This window comes from Dromaius novaehollandiae, chromosome 1, assembly GCF_036370855.1.
Source record: "Dromaius novaehollandiae isolate bDroNov1 chromosome 1, bDroNov1.hap1, whole genome shotgun sequence".
Lineage (NCBI taxonomy): Eukaryota > Metazoa > Chordata > Aves > Casuariiformes > Dromaiidae > Dromaius > Dromaius novaehollandiae.
Window position 1 is genome coordinate 45396827 of NC_088098.1, and position 25717 is coordinate 45422543.

General features: G+C 38.7%; 1 long non-coding RNA gene across 1 annotated transcript; it reads right to left on the reverse strand.

Annotated features, from left to right (window-relative positions):
• Nucleotides 1-2614: 2614 nt before the first annotated feature.
• On the reverse strand, nucleotides 2615-22139 carry LOC112985493 (uncharacterized). Its single transcript, XR_003259758.2, has 3 exons — nucleotides 21987-22139; nucleotides 6552-6670; nucleotides 2615-5752 (listed from the first exon to the last, which is right to left on the reverse strand). It is a non-coding gene; the product is annotated as an uncharacterized LOC112985493 (long non-coding RNA).
• Between the last annotated feature and the right edge of the window lie 3578 nt (nucleotides 22140-25717).

The following is a 25717-nucleotide window of genomic DNA, read 5'->3' on the forward strand; positions in this document are numbered from 1 at the left end:
AATACATATTTGTGATAGCATATGTATGTGTTCCTACACATACATATGTGCAGGCACACGTGTGTGTCAATAGTTATAGAGTGCCATCTACTGTCATGTAAGCCTAAGTAGTATTGTTTTTGTTAGACTTTTAGGATCAATAAAGTTTTGTGCTCTTGAAAGGCTTTCTGAGTAAGTTTTCATTAACAGCTAAAGCCCATTTTTAAACTGTAGGAAAAGTGGATATGTTTTTTTTCCCTACTTTTGAACATGTTCGCTCTTCTATACTGCATTCTGCTTTAATTCTTTTCATTGCTTAACTTTCTTGCATTTTCTGGGCAACCTCTTTGTGCAACCTCTTTCCTTTTTCGGTCATAAATGGAAAAGTAGTTTTGTGACAGGCTTATGTAAAATATTGTTGGGCTTCTCAAAATAGCAGCCTATTTAGAACAAAAAGTGTTATTTTCTTATTGGACTAGAAGAAAATTACAGGGAGTCCAGGTACAATGCGAGTGACAACAGAAGTGTTCACAAGCAGCATTCAAACTCCTTTTCAGGAACCGAAACCCAGACTTGCTCTTCAGGAGAAAAGTCTGCCTTAAGAATGGGATCTTCGAACTTATGACATTTTGTGAAAATGTAGGCATATATAAGTCTTGTGCCAGTTTTCAGGTGGACTTTGAACTGGTTTTTACTAGAAAAGGTTATCAAAAACATTTTAACATTGAAGCACATTTTGTAGCATAATCTTAGTTTCCAATTTGGGTTAGGTGGGAACGATCACATACCTGCAAGTTATCTAAACTCGACAGCTGAGGAAAATCATGAGAAGACATTTACATCAGTTTCTAAGAAAGCAAGAAGAAAAAAAAGCATGCAGTAGTCTGGGCAAGCTGACTGCTTAATCCCTTTAGAAAAGTAGTCAGGGAACCAAATGCATTTTCCTGTATCTGACAAGATTGTACAACTAAGCTTCCTACCCCACCATGGCGTTTTTTTTGTGCCCTGTGAAATGTATTCCTGCAGAAATATCCCAGTCTTGACACTCTAATAGGACAGCATGGTGTGCTTTTGCTGCTTATGCATTTTCAAAAACAATCCCAACTTCTACTATTTCCTTTTTTTTTTTGGCACTCAAATGTTGATGCATGTAACCTCATTTTCAGAGTCATTGATCATCAGTATTTTCATTGACTTACATTTTTTGGCACTCAGCATGTAAAAATAGATTCTTAATATAAGTATCTAAAGAAAAAGAGGAGCTAATAATCATGGATAGGATTTGAAAAGTGATGCCACCTTTTCATTCATTCCCCTTTTCCTGCATCACTCCTTTTTGTCTTTGCGCTTTTCAACCAGAGTTATATAGTACTCATATTGTTGTGCATGACATTTTTATGCAAAGCCTTTAACTTTCTGCTTTTTCTCATTATATATTTGACTATGTACTCTTCTATACCATCCTGATTATGTGAACTATTTAGTCTGTGGAGGATATCTATTGCATTGAAAGTTATCCTTCTCACTTTTTCACTTCCTTCTGCAAAACTGTGTTTTAAAATCTTATTTTCAGAAACTGTGTTTTAAAATGAAGCTTTTTAAAATGTTCTTCATGTTGGGCAGGAAAAAAAACATGGAAATTCATGGGTATTTTTCCTTTCACTGCAGAATATCCAGAATAGCATTGCTGAGCACTTACTTCACATTAAGTTGAAATATAAACATAAATTCAATGCATATCCTCTAACAGAGAGGACCCATTCTCACTCTTGGTCTTTTAAAAATACAGGTATGTTCTGGCAAGGAAGACAGGAGCAACGGAAAAGAAGTTGATCCTGGTATTATAAACAATTCTTCTTATTTTTAATTCAAAAATTTTATGAGTAAGGGCCAGATTCAACTTCCACACAAATCAAGTGGAATAACTTTCTTTTCAGAATTGTGCTTTATCTGTGGGCCTGTAAATTTAGAAACACTTTTATATGCCCAAGTATTTTCAAGCACTTTAAAATGTAACTGTGATTATTATAAGAGTAAGTAATTCTGACTTTAAAAGGGTACTGCTGTAAATAAAAAAAGCTGAGGACAATAGGGTTTAGATCCCCAACTACTACTGAAAACAGGAAAGCCAGAAATTAATGGAATTTGAAACCTTCAAATACTTTTCAGGCTCCAAGTATTTTTACAGATATTCTCTCTGTGAATGTCTACTGTGACTTAATATGTAATCGTTAAGTGTTGTTTTTTCCTGACTTCTTCTTCAAAAAAAATTTCACTATGCATCCTCTTTCTAGCTGCAAAATTTATTGTGATTCTTTTTACTGTACATGTCTTCAGTTAGTAGTTGCCTTTACCAAGTAACTGATTTCAGTGAATTTCAGTTTTTCTTGTAACTGGAATATAAGCACATTATGCAATCTTTGAGATCTACAAAGTGTCAGAGAGATGTCAAAATGAAATTAATGTCTGTGCAAGACAGTAGGGATCATTCTGTAATGTTCTTACCATGTCAAATATTAAGGTCAGATTTGATTATATCAATAGTACAATGAAAGATAAAGAAACCCTGGAGTACTCTTTATTCGACTTCATGGGACCATGCCTTTCACTACTTCATATCAATCAGAAGAAAAATGACAATATTTTATTCTCCAATGTGAAAATATTTCTTTCCTCTACAGAGCCTTATTATTTGGATTCATACACTTACCACATCCGTTAGCATCATCAAAACAAAGGGATTAATTTTGAAGAAAAGAGATCATCATGCCTCCTGGAATTAAGAGATTTCTGAGGAGAGGTCTTGCAATGGTATCTCTAGGTTTTTGGAAGGCCCTTGGAGACCATTTCTGTTATTTAGACTCTTAGCGCTCTTCTTTCATTGCCACTAAGGACAGCACTGATCAATAAATTACCATTGGTTCTAGAGAGGGATTAAGTTTAATGGTATTCTCAGGCATAATATTCAAAATTAAAGCATTATACTACATAACAGCCTTGCAACAACAATTATTTTAATGCATTTTGTATTTTTATTTATCTCCTGGGTTTTATGCAGTTGACATATTTAGGTGATTTTTTTCAAGCTTTTCATTAAAATATGGGTTGGGAAATGAGAAGAATTGTTTTTGCTATTGTTGTTGTTTTAATGAAAGCCAAGAAACACTTTCAGTTACCAGAAGTGGACAAAATCTAAGAAATCTGCTAGATACGAGTCAAACCACAAAACTACGAGAATTGCCAACCCTAGTATAGATTCAAGAAGATCTAATGTATTTCATTTCACTACCTGAATCTAATACTTAGCATTAAATTTCAGTTTCAGTTAATAGTAAAATGCTTTACTGTTTGGAAGAGGCCATTTTAAACATTATGAACCTGGTCACATAGAGAAAGTTTCTAAAAGAAATAACTTGTATTCAGCTATTCCAGGGATAGAAAATAGAATTGGAATTACATAATCAAATGAAAAAGTCAATAAAAGGGGGAAAATCTACTTTAAGAAACTTAATTTATTTCTAAAGCTAATAGATATGGAAGATAAAGATACAGAAATGCAGCTCTTTTATTAGCTTAGAAAGTTTAAAAATGGAATTTTAGGGGCATACAGCATATTTTACTGTAGTCATTTTAAACTTAGGCATTTAGTCTCCTGGTCATTTATTTCAATAGAAAGAGAAATTGCCAGGAATTGCCTGAGCACTACAGTTCTTTCAGACTCCTATGGGAACTGCTGTCCAAAGGTGCTTGTCTTTCTCCTCTGACTACAAGTTATCCTGAACCATCAGCTTATACACGATTCCTAACATTTAGATAGCTAAAATGAGGCAAGATAAATTCCATCTCATGTTGGATACTTTCCCATGAGGGCAGAAACTTGAAAAAGTCTGTGAGTTGGAAGATAATGGGAATATCTGCACTTCTTGTACCAGGGGCACACCAAAGAAACTTTGGTCTTCAGCCAAGACCCTAGTATGCAAGGTACAGTGCAAACACAGAGCAAGAAAACACACCATGCCTTGAGATCTTATTCCTTCCCTACCATCAAAGATATCAATAGTTCTGCCAGAGCAGGAGTGAGCTTCCCACACGGGTCTATATTAGAGCTGTATTAGAGCTTTCTAATACAAATAGAGAATATTTTAGAAGCGAAAAATGTTAATACATTATATTGAAACCTTGTCTCACACTTGAGTACATCATTCTGCAAACTATCCCACAATAAAAGGTCAAACTTCTCTCAAAAGCTGTGAATACTTAAAGGATAGAATATTTCAAGGATAGCATTCATAAGCATCCGGACTGCTTTCATACGTTTACTGAGCGGAAAGATAAAAGGCTACATTGTCCCACTCTCTCATTAGAGTAGGTGACAGGGTCCTCTCTTAATAGGCACAGTTAAAGATGCAAGGCTAAAATCAGATAAAAGCCTATGAATTTCAGGTCCCAGTGGTACTCTTCATCCAGTATGACTTTCTCCTTTAAGTTGTATTCATGCAATCACTAAGCTGAGTATCACAGAAGATGTAGAAATTCATGAAACTGGACAAAATGTTGGGTTATTTTTCTTGGAAGACATTACACACCATCATTTGTCCCTTTTCAACTTTTCCCCCTCCTCTCTACATAAGAAACAAAAATATAGACATGTAAAATCCTGCATAATCTGCCATCCAAACTGGTGGCAAAGTTACATACAATTCTTCAGTACACAGAGAATTCCAGACTCTGGTTGACATAAACTTATTACAAATTCTTACATACCAGTGACTGCATTATATTAACTACATTGTATTAACTCGTCTTTAAAAGTGCCAATGACATCTATAGGAATTAAACACACCATTAGAGCTGCAACACTGTAAAACAAGCAACAGATCATACAGAAAGGGTAATAGATTCTGTTCCAAAATTGATTTGCTTCTAATTTGCTTTTTAACAAGCTTTAAGATATTGTCAAATTTTCAAACACCCCCACAGAAGAAAAAAATCCCAGTGTTGGGGTAGTCATTATTAATTAATTTATTTATTTTCAGTTATGAAAATACTATAAGTTACTTGTGTCTGTGAGGCATATACTGTTAAATACAGTAGCTGAAGCATAATTGGACATACAGTAACATGTAAGATGACACTTCAGGGAGTAATATACCAATAACTGTAATGAATCAAGAGGTGTATTGCATGTGAAAGCAACTAGTCTGGTGCAATTTTTTAGCTTATATATCAGTGGCAAAACTGTGAAATTCACACAGTTCTAGGAAAGGCTACTGGACACCTCCAGAGGTACACAAGCCTCCTATTAAAGGTTTAGATCAATTATAGTGGAAAATTAAAAGCCGATGATTCATTTTATTATTACAGAAGAAATAACAGATTAATTGGAATTTATAAATTATTCTTTTTGTCATAGCATGCATAATGAATCACAATTTTTGTTCATCATTTGCTTATATTTAATTTAACAGGCACAGAGATGACATACTGCTTTTTCTCCGATTCTATTTTTCACTCATAGATGTCTTCTTTTTTGGGCTCAGCATGGTTACCTAGAGGAATGTAGGGTTGGGGTAACAAAGGAGCAAAGGAAGTGAGTCCTTTTGAATTTCCTTTTTCCTGATTTGTGTAGCAGTCTTCTCAGCAGAGAAAATGTCTCTATTACACACCGCAGAACATACACCTCATTACGGAAGAGTACTGCATGCTGCTCTACTGAGGTCAAAGACTTCTGCACAGTGGTTGTGAAGGTCTCGTCTGAGATGCAGCTGCTTGCCTGGTTGGAGAAACATGCACAGAAGGTATACATTTTATCCTTTCTCCAGCTAATATGCAAACACTTGTAATGGTAATGAAATTAATGACATCTATTAGCATTTACATAGATAGTATTTATTTACATGTATTTTGAAATATAAAACATCAGCCCTCTTTCCATCCAACAACTGCCCTCATTCTAGGACCTATTTCAAACATTTCTCTTTCTCTGGAAAAGCAACAGAAAAGTCATTGAACATGGAAAGGAAGTTTGCTAAATGTCTCTTTCTGAAGACATCAGTGTTGTATGTTAATGTATATTAATGCCTACACTTGAGATATATTCCCTTGATTTAAAGAGAAGCCATCTATTATTTATTCTGCTTTTCTTAAATTGAAAGCAGTGCAAGTCTCAGGAGCTTTAGAGAAATTGTGTGAGGCATTGATTTAGTAGGTCTGTGTTGAGTGCATGTTTGGATATAACAGAGGAACTTCTGGTTTTGTCCACACAGCACCCCTGAAGCTTTCATTTGGCCTTGAAAGCTAATTCCCTGACCATCCACAGTGCCTCACTCTAAGAGTGCCCTCCAGGACATCCTGAGTATAATCCAGCTGGAGAAAACAGGCAGGGAGAAGCTGCTCTTTCTGTGCCCATGAGATCATCTCTAGGCACAGTGTGGTTCACACTGACATGGAGCATGTCAAACCCACCCACTAACACATGTTCCACCAGAGAAAGAGAAAATGGAGGAGCCCAGCATCCTCTTGCAGGGACCTCCATGAGGAACACCAGTGACCCGTTTGGCAAATCCACATACTTTAAGGCTCTTCTCATCACAGCCGAATCTCCAGTCTGATGTGACAGTCCAATGTCATGAGGACATACCCACACGTGAGGCAGCGCAGGTCAACCATCTGCTAGGGTTAAGAGCCTTCCCTGCAGCGACAGAACATCATTCACTGTGACACAGGTCACTACAAATGCAGTCTTTGCAAGCAGTGCAAACATAAGCCCCTCATCCAGCATCCAGGCTTCCCCCAACCCCTCGTCCGTCCACAGAGCTATAAAACAGCTACTTTTCCTCAGCCTGGACGCAGGTTGCAAGTCTGTCTAGGTCTGGTTACAACTATCACACCAAGTAAGGAAGGGAGGTACTGACATTTTTGGCAACCTCTTTCTGGAGCAGATTCCAGAATCCTCCCAAATTCATCTTCTGTTGTTGTTGATACATCTTGAGGTCACATCCTTGTACAGGAGATATGCCCTGCATAGCATATGCCAGTGCCGCCCCTCACAACAAAAAGCCCTATTCTCTACTTGCATGGCAGCCCCCAGGACTTCTGTCTTCCTTTTCTGGTGTCTTCCAACCACATTTATCACAGGTTGTCACACATGCTAGTGCACTGAGATCATTATAGAGATTAACGATGGGACATTTTAAAATAAAATGGTATTTCATGGCAGAAACAAGTTAGAGTCTGGATTAACTCTAAAGGTGTCTTGCTAGACATACTCTGAGGTCCTGTGGGATATCTTGACATAACAAATCTTACGCAGTGTCGATGTGTCTGAGCCATCCCAAGAATGTCATAGGAATTTGGTGCATTGACTGCTGCATGAGTCTGAGGTGCTCTGGCTGGCATGGTCTTTCTATCAGTCAACAGAGCAGTGTAGACCGAGCCAGTGAAAGTAATCAGAATTGCCATGTTAATGCTCTGGCTTTCCAAAAGGAAAGCATTCCTGGGGTAGCTGTGTACAGGGGAACATAGGTGTGGGGCAAAGAGATAATCAGTTCCAAACTACCTCCAGATTTAACAGGCCTTGTTCAGGGAGTGCTACAGAATCTTCAGTCCTGCAGTGCAGATGTTCCAGCTGCATTACTAGATACTGATGCTACAAAACAGCAATGAAGAGGCAGTAATAGCACCTGTCTCTCACCTACCTTTCTGAAGGGCTGAAATCAGACTCCCACAACAGGTACAATAACATCTGATTTAAAATATTTTCCAGAGGTTTTATTGCAACCTGAGTACCATAATAATGAATGACAGCTTTTAGTATTTTTAAGTATATATTTGTTCTTTTTCCTCCATGGCCACATAACAAAAGACCAGAATCCTAGTTTTTCACTCCAAATGTATCAACTCTATGTTGCAGTTTAGGCTCATGAATTTTAGTGCTTATTTTCAATTTCTGAAGGCAAAAATGAAGATAATTGCAGGTCTAGGGGAAGTGGAAGGCCGATACAGTCTTGCCCTAGTGTTCTTATTAAATGAGTGTTCAGGTGCCTGGATGAGGGAGCATCCTGTGGCAATTTCTCAGCGCTGGCTGCCTCTAGCCCCCTCCACTCCAGCGCATGCTGCCTCCCACCCTTGATGACCCTGAGGCCTCCCATCTTTCTCTAGCCGCCTCAGGCCTCCCCTTCCTCTCCTTTCCCATCTTGAAGCTGCTCCTTCCACAGCCCCTTCAGCCCATCTCTGAGCCCCTTGCCTCCTGTCACTCCAGCCCCAACCCACCTCATGGTCCTCCCTGTCCTCATCCCTACCTTCTCCAAAGATCCCTTCCCCACTCAGCGGCTCAACTTCATGCCCCCCCAGGCTTCCCAACCACCACTTCCCACTGCAGTGCTCCTCCACAGCTGAACAGCTCTTTGCACACAGGCTGTTCTGTCCCCTCTTCTCTCACTGCCCCACAGTGATAGCCGCTGCCACCACTGGGCCACCATGGCTGCAGGCACTTGCTCATGCTCTTCTCTGCTTACACCCCCCAGCAGCGGTTGCAGCTCTGATTTTGGCAGGGGTTTCAAAATCCTGCACAGAGACTGAATTTATAATGTATTATCCTAGATGAGTTTCAGAGGAAGTGCTGGGGAAAAAAAAGCGAAGAAAAAACCCCTCTCTGCATGAGCCCTCTCTCTTCTACCAGCCATGGAGATTTTCTGGGAGTGTCTTTGAGGGTTTTTTTAGCCTTTTCTCTTAAAAGGGTTGGCAACCATTGTTAGCAGACTTTGGCTTCGCCTCAAAACCTTAATATAGCATTAAAGAGAATTACATAATCTAAAGACAGCAAAGGCCAAGTAGGTCATCCAGTCAAACCTCTTAGCAGTGCAATCTTGCTCTATTTAGCATATTTTGTGGTGCCGTTGTCCAGTCTAGTTCTGACTTTTAAGGGAAGTGGCTTCCTGTTTTCTTCAGGAGGCTTTCTGATAGTTTACATGATTTTAACCCTTAGAACTTTGCAACATAAGTTTTATATCTGTGTTTTTCATTCAAAATACAGTAAATTCCACTTTGTATCATACTAATTTCATTTATATACAGCAGCTAAAATGTGCTGTTATATCTCAGAAGCAATATAAACAGAAATGAAAATGAGAGATGAGCTACTCATTCTTTCCTCTTTATTGCTTATGCACAGGGAAAAAGAGCTCCAAATAAACAAGATACCTCTCTTTGTATAATAGTCAGTATACCTCATCTGCTTTCGACCCTCACATCTGTTATTCTGGCTGAGTGTGTATCTTTCTTTTCTTCTCTCGTTTCTCAATTTAGTTTTGACCTTTCCAGTAATTTCTCAATGCCTTTTCTCAGATACTTGGGGGGATTTTATGAAATACTTAAGAATGTTCTGCAAAGCTATAGAATGCTTTAAGGTCATGATAAGTTTTATTTACTGATTTTCTGTAGTGTCTGAAGGAACTGCTATCTCACCAAAACCAACAATGATTTTGACGCAGATTTCCCTGGGGTTCAGAGGCCACCTTTTTTCCTCTGTTTTTCACTTCACTTTTCACTTCCAATGCACTTTGGAAATCACCACTCCTAATAACAGTGATTTGATACTAAGCCATAGAGCAGCAAATAAGACATTTCAGCTTGATTTTGTTATTAACACTTGTGTGAAGAAGGATGTTGTTCTAGCAGGCCATGATACTACAAATTCGCATGCTTAGTTGTACACTTAAGAAGAATCACACTGACTTGAGCAGGATAACGTGGAGGCACAAATTCCACAGGGGTGTTTGCAGGATGAAGGGTTTCATTGCCCTCAGGACATAACGGACACAGCTGAGGCTTGTGTTTGCACTGTGGCGGACAGATGAATGAACTTTTGCCTTAAACATTTCTTGGTACATAAGGTGCAAGCAAACCAAAACCCCGAACAAGCCATCTGTTCCCAGCGGAAACAGGACTGAGCTGCTGCGACCCCTGAAATGGTCTCCCTGCGACCATTCGGGACACACCGAGCCTGCGCTGAACCGGACCATGATCGGACAGAGACTTTGGGACCTGGACTGCAAATTACTGCCGCTTAACACAACTTTTATAAAACTTGCTTAGCCGCACTCCCTAGTTCAGTGAGAAAGGGCCCCAGGGCTGGTGCAGACTGGAAAGATAAGGGAGTTACCAGCAGTTTGCATTCCTATGCGTCACACTCCAGGAGGGAGGATGTCAAGCCTTTGAAATAAGGCCTGCTTGGGCGCCAGGACCCTGGGAAACAAAGCCTCCCCTCACTGCTGAAACAGTATTAATTTTGGGGGGGTCTGGATTATATCCTCCTCGTCAGGACCTTGGAAGATAACACCTATTGTCACTGCTGGGGCAGTGCTAATTGCTGGAACAACACCTGTTTGTCAGGGCCCTGAGAAAGAAGGGCAGAACCCGAGGAATCAACACATTTGTCAGCAGAAACCGCAACAATAAAGATCAGGGAGAAATGCAGCCTGCCTGGGAACAATGACAAGACCCAATAGGGAGCAGGAGACCCCAGACCCAAAAATTACTATTGGTCTGAACTACCGCGTGAGGGGTGGGAAACTTAATTTGAAAAAAGCTATAATTGCCCAGGGATTTTTTTGTTCAGGGTCCCTCTTCGGAGGCACCCAACTCGAGCTGTAACTACTGCACGCGTGTCATTACAATTTATTTATTTAATTTGCCTTGATTTGGCTCCAAACTTTTCAGCGGGAACCTAGGGTCGGACCCTGCTCGAGTTGTAATTACTGCATGTGCATCGCTAAAATTTACACCCAGGGTGAAGAGGACCAACGGGACGCCGCTGGATCCACGGGTGGTGATATCTCTTTCTCTCTCCCCCTTTTCTCTCTCTCTCTTTCTCTCTCTCCTCCCCTTTGCCTTTCCCCACCTTTATTCCCCACTCTGTGGAAAATAAATTTAAAAGGTTGTACGATATTTGACCGGTTTTAGCTTCTTAATCTCGTCCTTGGGATCGTAACGAAACTCTCCCGATATTGGATCGGGACATGCACTGAATAAGAAACCTTTAAATCTGGGATTTGAATTTTGTCCATGAACTGTAATGAGGACATTCCACCCATTAAGTTTCTCTGTGCAATGAAGAAAGGTAAGAACAGTACTAATATTGGCATTGAACTAAAGAGATAGCATAAGCCTTTATACTAGCAAGTGCTTGGGGTGCCATTTGAGTTGTCAAGTCTTATTATATATAATTATATATATATTATATATATATTATATATACATATATATGAATACCATCCACACCTGCCACATGTGTTGTCGAAAGACACTTCTAACTCTTTGCCAACATATTTTTGGACAGAGCCAAACATTTCTTGTTATGATGGTGAATGACAAGCTTTACAATTTCATTTGTGGGGAAGTATCTGCATACAATTTAAGTTGAAATGAACAAGACATGGTCTCTGCTTGGCAGTGTGTGCATGCAGTGACGTTACCCGTCATATAGCAGGCTTATGGGCTGCCACCAGTCTTCAGAATTCTTCTTCCTAACTGTATGCTCTAGATGTATTTGAAATAAATCTGGATAAAATATTTGCCATGACAGAATGGGTATTCTGTCTGGGATATCCAGACAAAACACACATACAAGTTTTGCCTCATTGTAATTTGATGTGCTCAGTTATGAAAAGGCACTGTTTTTCCCCATCGGACTGAAATATTCATGAGGAAAAAAAAATTTGCAAAAACTACATTTTTCCATGAACCAAACAAAGTGAAAATCTGGTAAATGGCCCAAGTTATAAACTATTAATCATGTTGGTAATTAGGCAATATACTGCTGTGAAAATAATGTTTTTGAGTCACCTTAAGTGACTCAGACCTTCTAGAATAAAGCATTTCATTTTCAAGGGATGATATTCTTCCTAGCTACCTGAATGCTAACCAACATCATAGTGATTAATGGCTATTATAATGAATACAGCATGAATTAGTAATGATTTTCAACTTTATAATAAAATACCAAAGATAACAGGTATCTTCTGTGAGGTAATTGCACTATGTCTGTAAGAGATTAATGTTATAATGCATACCATTAAACAATGTGAAACCACTGTTCTTCAGTCTCTTAGGAAACAAATTTTTAGTCAGTTGCTGTTGATCAGGCAGAAAAGGTTCATTAAATTAGGTATATTTACAAGAGTTGTGCATAGGATCCCTTCTTAAATAGAAATTAAATTTTTGGACATGCGACACTTAAAGTGAGGTGTAACTGATACTTACAAGACTCAGCACAAACTGCAACAACAAACCTGTGTGGGTAATTATTTCATATTTATCTGTGAAAAATGGGCTTTCAAAAACTAAGCAGTGGTTTGCTTCCTGAAAATAGTTATCCACTATCACCAGCTATTGAGCATTATAGGCAAGGTCTATTCTTGGTGCAATATGTGAATGCATGTACCGAAAGAGAGTTATCTCTACTCCTGAGCATCTAAATATGTGAGACAGAACAAAGGTGACAGAAAATGGTATTATCATATTTAGCTTATAAATGGAGGCTCGATGCTTTAAAGTATGAAATGACTTACAGTCAAGACTTTGATCACAGAATCATCCTTCCTTTTTTTTTATTTCAGTACAGTACCAAAATCTAAATGTTACTAGTTTCATCTTTGTGGTTATGTTATAAGATTTTAAGACAGAGCTTTCTTAGAATAGTGGCACTTGGGAGATCTGATGTTCACAAATAGTACGTAATATGAGGAAAATTAGTAAAATGTTCACTAACCATCATTTCTGTGGATAAACTGGGTCTGCAAACACCTATCTGAAACAGCTTTGTTTCAGATTTAAACCAATATAGGTATTTTTCTCTCCAGTTTGTTGGATTTTGAGGGTTTCTTTCTTCTACATTTTCCTATATCACCACATTTCCTGGTTTTGAAAGGGATGATTTCTAAAATGTCCCTAAGCTGTGTATTCTCTGACAGAACCATGGGGAACTGATTCCTGTCACAATTCTTTTAAGCATTTCTGTAAATCCCCCAAGATGTTATCACTTCCCTGAAATGGACACAGAACTGTTTTTCTATTTTATTCTCCTGGTTTCAATTCGCATATTTTCTTTTCTTTTTTCTAGATGCTAATTCAAACACTATCATACCTGAAATATCCACAATTCCAACTATTAGCTGCCCTCAAAAGTGCCAGTGCTACATGAAATTGTGAATACAATACATTTCTGAATTCTCTCTCTGAAATTTAACAGGAGTCTCCAATACAACATACAGCACCACCTGGGCCCTCCAAGCGTGCTCCTCTTGGACTGTCCAGCAGTTGCACTCAGGAATTCCATTAATACAACAAACTGAGAAATTTTTAGGCTGTTAAGGCTGCCTTAGCATGATTGCCTTCAGGCAGCTTTAAAAATGAAAGCCACCATGTTAGGATCCAGAATCTGACATAGCTCTTTTGTTGTTGTTGTTAATTTGGAGCGTGAGAAAATAATAAATAAACTGGGAGTGAGGCAGCTAGAGCTCAAAATTCAAATTTGTATTGGCCTTTGTTTAGGTACACTGAGAAATAGGGAGGAAAAAAGTGACTTGGAGTGCCCCTGAGTTTTAGGGAAATGGCAGTATGAAGGCTGAATCCCAGTGTGCTTGCTCCCATGCCTGTTTGATACAGATCCTCCAGGTCCCAACACCTGAAAATAGAAACAACTTTAAATGTCACATCCTTTCACTGTTTGCTGCAAGGAGAATAGAGATCAGTGAAAGATACCTAGCAGCATTGTACAAATGAATAGCAGACAGTGAAGGGATTCATAAGGAGGGAAAGCTTACACATCTGCCTTCAGCCTGAAAGACCGCATATGGTAGTGCATACTTGTACAACCACGAAAAAGCTCATCCACAGAAATCCATCAGGAGGGATTTTTTTTTTTTCATTTTCTTCATATCCTTTCTGACATTTATTTTAGAATAAAGAGCCTACTAGCCTGAATCTAACTGAATAGCCCACAAGTCAAATTGCTGGCTTTAGGAAGAAGGAAGCACTAGCAAGGGGGGCTCAGTATGGATGCTGTGAACAGCTAGCATCAATCCTTGGCTCTTGGGTAGCCTTCTCTCATGGCTCTGGGACAGTCTTGCAGACTCAGCTCTTCACAGTTAATTATTATTGAAACTTCACTGAATTAGATGCCTTAATACTTTGAAGCTGTGGGGCAGGTTCAGCTTTGAAAGGGTCTTTAGTTTTCATTAGCTGAAAAACTTGCTTGATGCCCAAACTCCCTGGGCCATTTTCTGAAGAGCAAAGTCTGCAGAAGCCAAATACTGGAACTCCACTGAAAAGTATTCAGGGAAAAGGTTAGTTTCTTCCTTGTTCTAGAGTTATCATTGACAAGTAGGACTTTTATTTTCATGGGTCCCTCTTACTATGCTGGGAAAAAAATATCAGTCTTAGAGACAGTGACACTTATCCCCCTTCCCTTTGTTACTTGAAGAAGAGCTGCTGCACATTAATTTTAAAAAGTAGGTGCAATTTATCCATTTCAGCCACTCTTGTTTTTTCACCAACTAAACGGGGCAGTCTACTTCATCCTGATTCAATTGATTTTCTGCCTACTGGGAGCACAAGTAATAAATAGCAACCTTATTTAAAGATCGCTGCAGTGGGCTTGCAAGAGTTGTTGAATAGTTTCACTGCCATAGTAGGCTTTGTTTGATGGTTGTGTGGGTTCCCACTGGGCCTGAAGACATTAAAGATCTGATGAAAGCCATTTTGCTTCTTAACGGGAGAATCAATTGGACAGAATACTGTGGTCTATGCAGATGTATGATTAATTGACATATGCTAAGGAGATGGAGTTCTTAAATTCAAAATTTGCCCTATATTTTAGTCTCTAAATAGGCAAATGCTAACCAACACTGATCTTCTTCATTTTATGCTCCTACAAGGTCCTTTGGCAACTGGGAGTGGTTCTAATTTCACATCCTTCATTTCAATAGACATCTGCTTGAGCAGGATTGTGTTCTGTGCAAGATGCTTTATTGACCTCAGAACGATAATCTAAAAAGTCTGTTTCCTTGTGGTAGAAGAATTTCTTGGTCCAAAACATATTTGCCTCCACTTGGCCCTTCCTCTGTCCAGTCCTCATTATAAATGTGTGTTGTTGCATGTATTATGAAATTTGGAGGCATTTAGCTGCCTATTTTACAGCTAAATCTAAAATAAAAATGTTGTGTTCAACATTAGATACTCAGAATTCCTACAAACTACAGATGAAGTACATGTGTTTATTTATGTATTTATTTTTTACCCAATTTCTCAGCTGGACATATATAGAATAATATCTATAATTTTATAATGTTGTTCTAAACTACCATAAGCTATTGTCAATGACAGAATGTTTGTTCCTCTACTGAGAGGCACGAATCTCTTCAAAGTTTAATTTTAGATGAGAGTAGTAATAATAGTTCAGCTTCTGTTTACTGAAATGTTGCAATGTTATTTCCATTAATGGTAAAAATGTGGATTCTCCCACACATTGTGTTATCTAAAGTGTCCATGTGTTTTTAATCATTTGTATCAGTTGTTCCTCATGTTTCTAGCTATGTTTTCACAGGAATTGGAATTTCTGTTCCAGGAACCTTGCCCTTTACCCTTTGACGACAGAGGCAGCACTGCCACTGACTTTACTGAAATTAGAATGGAAACCTTGAACCTCCATGTAACTTATATTCAATACGCTGATTTCTTTTTGCTTGCTTTCTGTTGCATTTGCTTTGCAATGATTGGTTTCTCAGTTCCGCATGTGATTTAGTCTTTTGGTAGTTTATATAGCGGCCCACTGGATTTTCTCTAGCTTTGAAAGTTTTTTCATTTTCTCTTTTTTCATGTGGAAGTGGCTTTCCAGTCATATTTCTTTGAAAAAGACTAGTAGGTGACATCACATTAGTCATAAAAGTAAAAATTCTGTGAATGCTACCCATAGCCTGGGTGGGATATGCTGCAATCCAGTTAGAAACTGGAATGCGTTCAGCTACTCCAGTCTGGACTGTTCTTGCATAAAGTTTGTATTAATTGTCATATGGATTGTATGCAAAATTCTTTTCTCTGGAAGAAATTGATTTCCTTTATAGATTTTTCCTTTTAAATATAGAATATTTAAACACTGAATTCTAGTCCATCCTCTCCCTAGAAAAGAAATAGCTGTATTCAGTTAGATGTTCTTAATTTCTGTTATTTTTACATGTGAAAGTCATTTTTTTCATCAGTAAAATGTAAAATGCTCATGATTTCATCATTTTTAACCACATAACAGTGTAAAATCACATGATCACTTAGGCAAACTGAACAAGGCTCTTAGACACGTGCAAAAAATCCCAAGGTTGTTCATAACCTAGCTGAAACGTCTTAGTCTATTCTGAGAACTCTTGAGAGAAATAAGCTCACAATGTTGGTCAGACTCTACTCCCCAGGGATTCAGTAGCGCGTTCTGAGTTCATGGGGCTCTTCAGCTTGTGTTGTGTGCACTTTTGAAACTCCCTGAACATAGACATGTGGAGAACTTCCCAGGAGCTTCAGGCCAAGGTCAATGCACCTTTGTGGAGCATTATGAGAAAGTTTGCCTTTCCTGTGGGGAAGTCAAATCAAATTCCAGAGGTATCAGACTACAGAGAGTCAGAGAATCAGGTATGCAAATTTATATCAATGGCATAAAAAGCAAACTACAAGACTTGGTATGTATTTTAAGCACTCTAGTGATTATTTAGTTTTATTTTCAGAAATTGAAGGCCCAGCACCCCAGGGAAGGATTTGCTCACTATACAGCGGCATGCTTTTAAGTGCAATGTAACATTAGCAATCTGTTTAAAAACCAGCAAAATCCAAAAAAAGGACCAGTTTTTCTCTAGTAATTCAAAAGGCAGAGGAAACAACCTGGAAAATAGTAAATAACATGCTTATAAATCCCAAATTAAGCTGCAGCTGATTTTCTTTAGATTTACTGAGCTTTATGTCTTTGTTTCTATGGTAAACTGTCAGGGAAAATGGAAGAAAATTACTAAGCAATGCCTTACATGATGATCATCTCTCATACATTAACTCCCCCACAAAATATATGTAACTCACTAACTGTTTGGTATGTGCTGAATGGAATAACAGCACAATGCTTTTACTCTTCATTACAGACCACAGTACCTTACTGTGAGTGGAAATCAGACTCACTGATCTATAGTCTCCAGGATGCCCTCCAGATGCCTTTCTATAGATGGGATGACATTTGCCATCCAGCTCCCATCCAGCTCCGATCCGTTCGTCACTTCTGCATGAGGTTAGGACATAAGGCACAGACCTAAAGGACACCTCTGCCTTTCCAGAGTGACAGCAGGAGGCCAGGGCATGTAAAATGACACTAGATACCTATATTTAGGTAGCTGAATATTGCCTCTCTGATGACAGCAAATGGGATACCTGGTGGTGCCATGTCAAGGACACTGTGACTGCCTATCTGCATTGCGGCTGAATGACCCCTAGGATCCTCACTAAAGGGCTAACACAGATTCAAGCTTTCCTCCCTCCCTCTCTGTCCAGTTTTACCTCTGCCAGCACCTTCTGGATATACTGAAGATTAGTAAATTCTGGCCTTGAACATGGGTTCAGAGGCCCATGGTCAGTTCACACAATAGATAGTCAAACACCAGCAGCCAGAACATACGATCTGACTGGGCAAAGAGATTTCAGCATTTTAAAGACCACATTTAAGCCACAGAATTTAATATTAACAACTTGCAGGGACAAGCAACTTAGGCTGGATTTGATCTGGTCGGCTAGAGACAGGAGGTTGCAGATAAACCATTGCTAATCCTCTGAATCAACGCCCCAAAAGAAGACATAATTGTTTCTTTAAATGATGTCAAAGACTGTTTATAGACAATGAGATTAAACTTGATTAAACATCAGTTCCTACAGTGAATACAAATGATTAGCATTCGCTAATCATAGTTTACTATATTTGATATGCTCTAAAAGGAAAATGGGTGTTCTTGGGATTCAGTCATTTAAAATAAGTTGCTGTCAGTTTTAGAAATAATGTGAAGACAAAAGAAATAATGAATTCTCCGGTATCTGTTCATGGCTTTGGAACAGATTAGAGAACAAAGTTATCTGTAGTAGCAGTAAAAATAATAATGACAATAATAATAATGACAACAGCAGCAGCAGGGCTATTAGAGATTAAAGGACAGAGCTTTTAAAATGGATTAGTTTAGATTTTTTAAGATGAGAAGGTTGTACCTGTCACCTCTGGTGGAGGTTATCAGCGCCTGCTGATGGTTAGCAGTTGGAGACCAAAGATCATAGTGGGAAAGCATCATCATCAATAACTAATGTAAAATCCCCTCGTTCCATTGATTTCAGCAGAGTTGGAATTAGTTTCAGCAGCTCCAAGTCTGGCTTTTGCTTTAAACATTCACAATGGTATATGGGAAATATTTGGTCAATCTTGTTACTGTGAATACTCATAACTGAGTCTGGGGTTATGGGTGGTGGCAGGCTGATAATTGTGTTGAGTCTCAATTTCCAAGCACAGGCAGATAAAGCTATACGGGAATCGGTATGTTTGTCCTATAGAAAATTTGGGGGTTATTTAGTCTTTGTTTTTTTCAGAGAAAAATCAAACAAATATAAAACTGGAAATGCACAACATAGCATGTATTTCTTCAAAGAAAATTCCAATCCAATGAGACAGCAAGGGATTTGGGACATTCTGGTAAAAAAAACACCCCCAAGGAATCAGTACTGCAGTCTCAACGAGGTAGGTCCTCAGAGGCAGCCTGGGAGCTACCTACCTCATAGGTTTCCACAGAAAATTTCTATGCAATCATCATGTTCCTGCAGGACATGTCTGTTCTGTTGAATCAGCATATGCTGGTTGAGATCTGGTCCACTGGAAATCTTCCAACCAGCTCTACAAACAAAAGCTAGTTTTTCCCCATGTTAGAGCAAGATGCTCTCTAGTTCATATTTTAATCAGCATTTCTGCTTTTGTAAACAAATAGGAAATACCTGAATATATTTAAAGTTGAATCATGGAGCAGCTCACGCAAAATAGTGACTGTGTTTAAGTCACTTCACAATAGTATGGGGCGAAAAGGTGTTCCTGAATAGTGGTAGTGCTGAAAAGACAGTACAATGCTGCGATAAGAACATGACTAATTATTACTATTTACATAGTATTTTAATAAGATTTTGAGGGTAAACAAAATAAGATATATTTTGGGATGACTTGTCTGATTCTGAGGAAATTACTCCCAAGAGCTATCTGCTAGTTTGTCTTAGATTTTTTGTTGCTATTTCCTACCACACTTATGTGATCTACATGTTGTTGTCAGAAGGTCTATAATAAATTTGCAATATACAAAGATTATTCCTGAAGGTACTGTCAAAGCTTTTCTTCTTTCCACAGCCTTCCTTTTCAACTGAAGGCTGAAGAATGCTAATAAATCCAATTGACCTCTCCCATCCTGAGAATATCTACCCTGTAGGAAACTGGAGGTTAGTCAGAGCTGACCAGCCTACAGAGATTGCTTTTGAATTCCTTTCACACTCCTTTAATAACCATCTGTAGTAAATAGCAAAGAGCCATTAATGACCTTTAATTTGCTTCAGAAACCTACAATACAAGTCAGCTTATTCCCCTTGAATATAAATAAGTGAGGGAAAGCAAGGAACATACACATTTGACTGGATCACAGAACAGGCATTAGATTTAATCACCACTAGCTAGCAAATTCCTGATTCACTTCAGTAGTTCAGAGGTTTCAAAGCAGCTAAGATAATAACAATGAAAAGTGCAGGGAAATGTGGTCTTCTGCCTCAGAGATAGGAAGCGGGTTGTCTCCACTCTATTCCTGGCTTTCGTGATGACTGAAACAAGCCACTGCACCTTTCTGATCCTCACACAAGAGAAGTTTTACCAGCTCTAGAAAGGGATGTATATCAAGAAAGAACAACTGTTTCATTTAAGTGGTGAAAATACTGATTAAGAAGCATGATTAGCGGAAAGAAAATTAAAAGAAAGAACTAAAAGAAAGAAAATTAAAATGTAAAAGAAATAATAAAAATGCGCTATCCATTGGGATTTATGAAACAAGACAAATGATAAGAGTCCTGCTCTTGGCAAAATAAGATTATTAATAAAAGCACAATAAATGAGCAAGAATTTGTAAAGGTACTTGTAAAAATTCAGTAAAAAGCAACACTGTGTAAATTAAGGACAGTTCCTTAGTAGTCAGCAGAGTTATGTAAGTGTAAAATCAGCACAAGTGAGGTCAGCACTGGGTCTAGGAATGTTAATGCATTTGAACTGGAATGTTAATGCATTTGAACAGGAATGCCAGGTAGGACTTTACAACGAAGTCACTGCAATTACTATTCAGTACTCTTCCCCTCTAATAGACTTTGGTACTGTGAAAAATACAAGAAGCACAAAAGAGGAAATCTCATTTACCTGCCAAAACCATGATAAGCAAAGCAAACTATGAATTGATAAACAGCTGCTTTGCATTCTGATATACTAGGAACAGAAAGAGAAACGTGGAAATTGGAAGGCTGCAAATCAGGCTGTTTCACTTCCAGCTGAGCTCTCAAATGTCCCAAGCTACATACGGCACCTAAGTTTTGGTTGTTCTACTCTGGCTTTGACTTATTTTACTCTTTAAAAGCTTGTCAGCCCTCTCCTGTATCTTGCAAGTGACTGCTGACAAGTGTTGTGTATGTCACAAAAAATCAGTCATTCAAAAAACCAGAAGAACCATTTTCAGTAATTCAGAAGAAAGACCTCTGCTGAAGCCACATTGCCAGTCTGCGGGGGGGGGGGGAAGAGCAGCCAAGCACTGAGCTGAAAGAAGAGCAATTCAAGAGCATCACAAAATAAGGGGACTGAGTGAGAAAGTGGGTTAGCCTGACTGATTTAGGGTAGGATGATTCAGTACTGAGGGCCAGGCTGTTGTAAGCTAAGTTCAGATCACAGAGAGGCTGGATGGTTAGTTTGTTTGATTATTTTTTCATCTGGAAGCATTGTTTGGGGGAAATACTATGAATTATAATAACAGATGCTCATTTCACAGTGTCTTGGCTTTTGGCATTTCATTTTTCTGTACAAAGATATAATTCTGAAGAAAGTTGTATTGTATTTCCACTAACATGGCAAACACTAAGACAATAAAAAGCCTGAGAGGTAAGAGATAATAACAAAGAAAAAAAAAGTGAGCTTCTTTACCATTCCTTTAGAAAATGCAGCTGAAGTGATTGTGAGTAGTTGCTAAGTTCTCTTTCTTAACACAGCAAGAAATACAAGATTAAAAAGAGCAAACATTTAAGGGTTAAAATACGCACACCTTCAAGCCTAGAGTACATTCAAATGTACCTTTGCCCTTGCCCATTGCTAATATCAGACAAACCATTCCTCTAACTGGTAGGACCTAGGAGGTGTTGAAACTAAATCAGGTTTCTGCCTCAAGGTATTTAACTTCAGTAGCTCTCCTAGTTGGGGAAATGCAAGGCAGCCGCCTATTTGACTAGGCTGGGAATGAAAGGTCTGCTTTTCTGGCACAGCTCCAGGCAGGCAGCTGGCTTAGAGCCCTTCCAGGTTAGAGCTGAGAGATGCATGTAAAAAAGCAAGCAAGCAAGCAAGCAAACAAAAAAAACCCAAACCCCAAACTTCCCAGAAGCCATCATCTACCCCTCTTCTTCAATACCTGCTCCTTAATGAATGGCAGGTGAAGGGCTATTTAGCCAATGAAGTCGGTTGCTTTCAGGCTAGAGGGCCCTGACCTCTCCTCTCCCAGTGAATGCATATGGGAGCCCTGCACAACAAATGCAACATTGTGCGTGCGCGCCTAGAAGTCCCTGGCTCAGCAGTGATGAGGAAGAGAGCAGAGCCATTTCCCAACCTGCAGGCAGGCACCTCTCCCTCCCCCAGACGACAGTGCGGTTACACTGACACACAAATGCTAAATTCCCACCTGAAGGAGTAGAAGCATCGCACGCAGAAGCACAGTGTGTATTTCTGAGCGGCTGTGGTTTGAGGTGGTCACGACAGGAAACAGCTGCCTGCTGGGGAAACCCAGAAATTTTTGCTATCTTGTGCTGTGTAGAAATGAGTCACGAGAGGGTCAGTGCCCTGTCTGCTCTATGAGCTCGCAGATTTGCTGCATGCTAATGCAGACCATTCCCCTCTGGGAATGCGAAAGCCCAGCCTAGGGATGAGCAGCAAAATAAATCTCAGCTGCAGTCCTACTAGGACCAGGAACTAAGAGGATGGTCTAGCGTGGACTGTGTGAAATGGAGAAGCAGGGCAATTTGGGCCTGGGGACAGGCTACCTTCCACAAGAGAGGGAGAAGTCAACATTTTCCATTGCCTGAAAAAGGCTTAGGGAAAGGTTGATGTAGATATCTCCATAGGTCTCTATCTGTGCATGAATTCCAATGCTGGACGGCCATGTGTCCTTTCCAAACCAAGGATTCCTCTCTCGGCCATGTGATTTGCCTAGGACACCAAACCTCTACTCTTTTGAAGGGTTTGTTCTTTTCATAACTAAGGCGCCCACTTGTGGGATGATCCCTGAAAGCCAGGCCCTCACTCGTGTCTCTCACAGGACAGGAATTCCAGTTACACTCCTGTCATCGGAAAGCAATTTTAAGAACAGATGATGAATTGGCCCATTCCTCGAGACTCCGTTAAATGTATCTATTTTTAGACCATAAACCATGTGATCTTCCAAAGTTGCAGAACTACACACAACAAAAGTAACACAATAGTTCTATATCACCACTTGCAAAAAATGAAATAAGGCATAAAGAGAATAGTGGAAAGAGTTTTTATAATCCTTCATTTGAGAAATCTGGGGCTTTTTTTGTGGAACGGCAGTACAAACCAGTACAAAAATGACAAGACTTTGAGATTTTATGAATAAGGTGCTTCGTAGCAGACAGGGCTAAGGAAATCTTTTCAGGAGACACAGAGAGAAAAGAAGTGTGTAGATGATGCAGAGACCTCTGCATCATAACTGGAGTGTTCTCAAATTTTTATGATTTGAGGTGAAAACATTTTTCTGGTTCCACATGTCAGATAAATATCCTGCTGGAAGGGAGCAGGTAGAAGAGCCCCCTGATGCATGGAAAGAGTTAACTGATCCTGGTTCGACAACTTTTACAGTGGAGCTGCACCTTAGGAGAACAAAAGCAAAGGTTCATTTGCTGCGTGAAAGAAGGCATTAATTGTCCTATGCCATTGAGTGCGAACTTGCTCCTTTGATCTGGATATCACTTTGTCTATTCCATGCTAATTTACTTAAGTGTTTGCAAGGAGGGGCCAAGGGGAAAAAAGCTTTCATTAGAGCTACAGAGTTGCTGAGTTGTTTGACAGTAATTCTATTTGGAATTCATTTGTTTAAGACAAGGTGGGGTTGAGGAGTGATTTTTTTTCCTGATATGGGTAGGATAAATAGTTGAATGGAAATGTGTGCATTGATGACCAGCATTATTATAGGCTTACCTCTGAACGAAGTTCATCTAGTGCAATGTTGTATTGATTATTCATTGGGCCTCCTGACAACGTCCAACACACATATCCCATCCTAGACCAAAAGCAGTCAAATATATATAAAAAACGGTACAGGAAAGGCCACAAGGAAAGCTTTATCTGCATTTTTCTCTCGGTGTGGTCCAGGACACCCAAAGGAATAATCTGTTAGAGATTTCATTCTTCACTACTGGTCCATTTTCCTGGATTCCTTGCTGAAGCTGCAGACAGATGAGAGTTGTGATGTGGTTACTAAGATGCGCTTGCTCGGAGCGCTGAGACTGCACTGAAACTACCAACAGGCTTTTCACTTGAGCAGCAGTCTCTTGGGAACAGATTTCAGTCACTATTAACCTAAGCTGTGTTTAAATCATTGACACAGAGATAAAAGGTTTCATATCTTGTTACCAGTTCTTCAAGCCATCTGCTCCTCCATTTTGTTGCATCAAGTAGAAAAGTAGAACCGACTGCATGTTCTTTTTCTTTGTTTCTCTTTTTTTCTCTTCAAAGGGACAAAGTGAACAGCATGAAATAAAGCACAAGTTAAAAGTCTGTTATCAACAACCTATGTATGTAGACCAGTTGTGATATGGATTTATATGTTCCCACACTATTCTTTGTACCAAGGAATTTTGCGTGTCATTTCTGGTCTGTGTTATGCTGCTTAGTAAATGAAACAGAGATGCCTGACTATGAAAGATGACAGAAAAGACACCGTTACATATCACAGGGGGTTATATAATAGTACTGAACTTGTCACTAAATGTCAACATCTTTAATAAAATAACAACTGAAAAAAATCAGGCACATTCATTAAGCAGGAGAGGGTTTGCTGTGCATCAGAATAGCATCAAGTATTAGATGCACTGAAATCTTAAAAGATGGTTTAATTTTTACAGTGAAAAATGATCCTGTGCATTAGAAGTTGAATTCCCTGTGTTGAGAGCCTAATTATCAGGATGTGCCTCTGTTTCCCAATAAAGGACTTTTTTTTTCATACAATGCAGAGAAACATAAAAAGCAGAAAGCAAAAGAATTTACAATAAGCAATTTGTCTAACTTGACTTTTTTTTTTTTTTTTACCAGGAAGCACTATAAAATACATTATAAAATATGATTTTTTGCAAAACGCATTCTTCTTTCAATGATAGTATGGCTTGATCAGATATATATTTAACAGTGAAAACTTGAAATGTTGATTCATTACAGCTGGATGAACAAGCATTATAGATTCTTTTCCTTTGATTTCAAATAGGATGATTTTATTGTCTAATTAGTACACAAGTAAACTGAAATGAATGCTCCCATGCATTAACCTGAAATAACAAAGATTCTGGAAATACTTCAAAGTGTATTTTTTAAAAACACTTATTTTAAACCAAGTTTATTTTGGTAAAAATTGAATACAGAGTGATCTCAGTAAAAGATACAGCTGTTGTTAAAGAACTCCTGGAAGAAATAAATGAAAACAACTGAACATGTAATAGCTGCTTTTAAAGCATTTGCCCAGTTATAGATAAGATATATAGTTTCTTCCCCATTATTTAGAGAATATAAGGTTGCATTTTACACATATGCCTTGTTCTGGTGGATTCCAAGATTACAAGGCCCCTGATTTCCTTCAGGAACAGCATTCATTAATCTTGTATACCATTAGCTCTATCTTAAAGACTTTGAAGTGCATTTTCCACATCTGGCTGTATGGAAGGTCAGGATGTTCCCAGCTTTATTTAACTATAACCAGATTCAGATCACTGTTTTCCAAACCATTTCATTTTCATGTTGTATGTCATTTTGCATCACTCCCCGGACAATATTAAATCTAAAATTGCTATGCTATTGGTGATTTGATTCACATATTAAATCATAACATAATAATAACATCGCACATTTTCTTATTGTTCCTCATAATAGTCTCAGATTACTTTTATAATTCAGTCAACACTGATAGGTGTATTAAGTGGAAATCTCATGAGACTTTAATACAAAAAGATGCACTTCTTTAACAAATTTGCATGATTAATGAAAGTCTTTGCGTCCAATGGCTTTTAATTAGATTATAGATAAAATGTATCAGTTATGGATGAATCTGCAGAAACTTAAAGCAGGTACAGATCTAACAGCAGAGGTAGAACACAGGTTACAGAAGTGATAGATCCATATTAGCCCTTG